Source organism: Piliocolobus tephrosceles, chromosome 9, assembly GCF_002776525.5.
Source record: "Piliocolobus tephrosceles isolate RC106 chromosome 9, ASM277652v3, whole genome shotgun sequence".
Taxonomy (NCBI): Eukaryota; Metazoa; Chordata; class Mammalia; order Primates; family Cercopithecidae; genus Piliocolobus; species Piliocolobus tephrosceles.
In genome coordinates this window covers 90,999,178-91,004,294 of record NC_045442.1, presented here as the reverse complement: position 1 = coordinate 91,004,294, position 5,117 = coordinate 90,999,178, and positions in this window count along the sequence as shown.

The following is a 5,117-nucleotide window of genomic DNA, read 5'->3' as shown; positions in this document are numbered from 1 at the left end:
AACTGAAATCATGCCCTATTTGTCCTTCTGTAACTGGCTTATTTCACTTAGTGTAAAGTCCTTACAATTCATCCATGTTGTTGTATATGGCAGAATACCTTTATTTAAGGCTCAATAGCATTCCATTTTATGTATATACCATATTTTAAAAATTTATCTGTCAATGGACATTTAGGCTGATTCTACATCTTGGCTATTGTGAATAATGCTGCAATGAACATGGGAGTGCAAATATCTCTTTGAGATCTTAATTTCAATTTTTAGGATACATACCCAGAAGTGGAACTGCTGAATCATATAGTAGTTCTATTTTAAATTGTTTTAGTAACCTCCATATTGTTTTCCATGGTAGCTGCACCATTTTACAGTCCCACCAACAGTGAAAAACAGTTACAGTTTCTCCACATCCTTGCCAAAACATGCTACCTTTTTTTAATCTTAGTAATCCTAAAAGGTGTGAGACAATATCTAATTATGGTTTCAATTTGTACTTCTTTGATGATTAGTGATACTGACCAGAAGTGTCTTACTTAATCACCAAATACTTTAGGATTTCCTATCTTTTTGCTATTGATTTTTAGTTTAATTCCATTGTGTTGTGAAACCATATTTGGATGTTTATCCTTTTAAGTTTGTTGTATATTTTACGGTCGAGAATGTGATCTATCCTGGTGAATATGCCATGTGAGCTTGAGAAGAATGTGTATTTTGCTGTTGTTACATGAAATATCCTGTAAATGTAAATTGGTTAGTTCAACTACACTCTTACTGTTTTTCTGTCTCCTGGATCAATTACTGATGAAAGAGTGCTGAAGTCTCCAATTATAATAGTGAATTTGTCTTTCTCCTTGCAGTTCTTAACAGTTTTTGCCTCATGTATTTTGACACTCTCTTGTTAGGTGCATACACATTCAAGATTGTTATGTCTTCTTGGACAGTTGAACCCTTTATCATTGTGTAATGCCCCTCATTTATCCCTGATAGTTTTCCTTGTTCTAAAGTCTACTCTGACTGAAATTAATATACTTACTCTAGCTTTCTTATGATTAATATTGGCATGGTATATCTTGCTCCATCTCTTTACTTTCAATTTATCTGTCTTCCTATATAATGTGGGCTTCTTATAATTGTTTTATGATCCACTCTGATAGTTCCTTAAATTGCTGTATTTAGACAATTCACATTTAAAGTGATTATTGATATAATTGGATTAATATATACCACATTTCTTTCTTAACCTTTTATTTTAGGTTCAGAGGTACATGTACAGGTTTGTTACATAGGTAAATTTCATATTGCAGGGGTTTGCTGTACAGATTATTTTCTCACCCAGGTAATAAGTACTTCACAGGTAGTTTTTCTTTCTTTTTTTTTTTTGAGATGGAGTCTTACTCTGTCACCCCAGGCTGGAATGCAGTGGCACAATCTTCACTCACTGCAATCTCCACCTCCCAGTTCAAGTGATTCTCAGGCCTCAGCATCCCAAGCAGATGGGATTACAGGCATGTGCCACCACACCAGGCTAAGTTTTGTATTTTTAGTAGAGATGGGGTTTCACCATATTGGCCAGGCTGATCTCCGACTCCTGACTTCAAGTGATTCACCTGCCTCAGCCTCCCAAAGTGCTGGGATTATAGGTGTGAGCCACTGCGCCAGGCTATAGGTAGTTTTTCTACCCTCACCCTCATCGCATCCTCCACCCTCACGTAGTCCCTGGTGCCAATACTTACCTTTTGTGTCCATATGTACTCAATGTTTAGCTCCCACTTATCAGAGCATGTGGTATTTGCTTTTCTGTTTCTGCATTAGTTTGCTTAGAATAATGGCCTTCAGTTTCATCCATGTTGCTACAAAGGATATGATCTTTTTCTTCTTTGTGGTTGTGTAATATTCCATAGTGTATATTGCCACATTTTCTTTATACAGTCTACCATACATGGGAGTTTGATTCCACATCTTTGCTATTGTGAATAGTGCTGCAATGAACATATGCATGCATGTATATTTTTTAAGTTTTAAAAAATTTCTCTAATGTTTGTGGGTGCATAGTAGGTGTGTATATTTATGGTGTACATGAGATGTTTTGATACAGGCATGCAATGTGAAATAAGAACATCTGGGGAAATCACGGATCTATCCCCTCAAGCATTTATCTGTTGAGTTGCATACAATCCAATTACACTCTAAGTTATTTTAAAATGTACAATTTATTATTGACTATAGTCACCCAATTGTACTATCAAATAGTAGGGCTTATTCATTCTATTCTTTTTTTTTTTTTTTTTTTTTTTTTTTGAGACAGAGTCTTACTCTGTTGCACAGGCTGGAGTGCAGTGGCCTGATCTCAGCTCACTGCAACCTCCGCCTACCAGGTTCAAGCGATTCTTCTGCCTCAGCCTCCTGAGTAGCTGGGACTATAGGCGCGTGCCCCACTCCCCGCTAATTTTTATATTTTTAGTAGAGATGGGATTTCGCTATATTGGCCAGGCTGGTCTCGAACTCCTGACCTCGTGATCTGCCCACCTCAGCCCCCCGAAGTGCTGGGATTATAGGCGTGAGCCACCAGGCCTGGCCTCATTCTATTTTTTGGGCCCATTAACTATCCCCACCTCCCTTACCCCCTAGTCCCCAGCCACTGCCCTTCCAAGCCTCTGGTAAGCATCCTTCTACTCTCTATCTCCATGAGATCAATCGTTTTGACTTTTAGAGCTCACAAATAAGTGAGAACATGTGATGATTGTCTTTCTGTGCATGGCTTATTTCACTTAACATAATGATCTCCAGTTACATCCACGTTGTTGCAAATGACTGGGCCTCATTTTTTTAATGGATAAATAGTACTTCATTGGGTATATATGTAACACACTTTCTTTATCCATTCATCTGTTGAGGGACAGTTAGGTTGTTTCCAAATCTTGGTTACTGTGAACAGTGCTGCAACAAACACAGGGGTGCAGATATCTCTTTGACATACTAATTTCCTTTCTTTTGAGTATATATCCAGAAGTGCAATTGCTGGATCATATGGTAGGTCCATTTTTAGTTTTTTAAGGAACATCCAGACTGTTCTCCATAGTGGTACTAATTTACATTCCCACCAAGAGCGTATGAGAGTTCTCTTCTCAACATTGTTGCCGGCATCTGTTATTGCCTGACTTTTGGATATAAGCCATTTTAACTGGGGTGAGATATCTCATTGTAGTTTTGATTTGCATTTATTTGATGATGATGTTGAGCACCTTTTTGTAAGCCTGTTTGCCATTTGTACGTCTTCTTTTGATAAATGTCTATTCAACTTATTTGCCCATTTTTGATTGGATTATTAGATTTTTTTTCTTATAGAGTTGAGATCCATATATTTTCTGTTTTTTTGTTTTTTGTTTTTTGTTTTTTGTTTTTTTTTTTAGACAGAGTCTTGCTCTCTGGCCCAGGCTAGAGTACAGTGCCTGATCTCAGCTCACTGCAACCTCTGCCTCCTGGGTTCAAGCAATTCTCCTGCCTTAGCCTCCTGAGTAGCTGAGACTACAGGCATCCACCACCACGCCAGGCTAATTTTTGCATTTTTAGTAGAGACAGGGTTTCACTATATTGGCCAGACTGGTCTCGAACTCCTGACCTTGTGATCCGCCTGCATCGGTCTCCCAAAGTGCTGGGATTACAGGCATGAGCCACCGCGCCGGGCCTATTTTCTGGTTATTAATCCTGTGTCAGAGGGGTAGTTTGCAAATATTGTCTATAATTCTGTGGGTTATCTTTTCACTTTGTTGATTGTATATTTTGCTATGCAGAAGCTTTTAAACTTGATGTGGTCCCATTTGTCCATGTTTGGTTTGGTTGCCTATGCTTGTGGGGTATTGCTTAAGAAGTCTTTGCCCAGATTAACATCATGGAGATTTTCCCCAATGTTTTCTTGTAGTAGTTTCACAGTTTGAGGTGTTAGATTTAAGTCTTTTATCCACTTTGATCTGTTTTTGTACATGATGAGAGATAAGGGTCTAGTTTCATTATTTGCATATGAATATCCAGTTTACCCAGCAATATTTGTGAAGAGACTGTCTTTCCCCCAGTATACATTCTTGGCATCTTTGTCAAAAATGAGTTCACTGTAGATGTGTGGATTTGCTTCTGGGTTCTCTATTCTGTTTTACTGGCTTAAGTGTTTTAATGCCAGTACCATGTTGTTTCAGTTGCTATACCTCTGTAATATAATTTGAAGTCAAGTAATGTGATTCCTCTGGTTTTGTTCTTTTTGCTTAGAGTAGCTTTGGCTGTTCCGGGTCTTTTGTGGTTCCATGTAAATTTAAAGATTATTTTTTCTTTTCTTTTTTTTTTTTTCCTTGAGACAGTCTCACACTGTCTCCCAGGCTGGAGTGCAGTGGTGTGATCTCGGCTCACTGCAACCTCTGCCTCCTGGGTTCAAGTGATTCTCCTGCCTCATCCTCCCCAGTAGCTGGGATTACAGGGGCCCACCATCACACCCAGCTAATTTTTATATTTTTAATAGAGATGGGGTTTCACCATATTGGCCAGGCTGGTCTCGAACTCCTGACCTCAGGTGATCCACCCACCTTGGCCTCCCAAAGTGCTGGGATTACAGGCGTGAGCCACTGCGCCTGGCTGTTTTTCCTATTTCTACGAAGAAGGTAATTGGTATTTTGATAGGAATTGCACTGAATCTGTAGATTGCTTTAAGTAGTATGGACATTTCAACAATATTGATTCTTCTAATCCATGAACATGGGATATTTTTCCATTTTTTGGTGTCCTCTTCAACTTCATCAGTGTTTTACAGTTTTCATTACAGAGATTCTTCACTTCCTTTGATAATTCCTAGGTACTTAATTTTATCTGTGGCTATTGTAAATTGGATTACCTTTTAAATTTCTTTTGCAGATTGTTCACTGTTGGCATATAGAAATGCTACTGATTTTCTATCCTGCAACTTTACTGAATTTTTTAATCCTGTCAGTTTTTTGGTGGAGTCCTTAGGTTTTTCCAAATATAAGATCATATCACCTGCAAACAAGGATAATTTGATTTCTTCCTTTCCAAGTTAGAGGCCCTTTATATCTTTCTCTTTTCTGATTGCCCTCGCTAGAACTTCCAATACTATATTT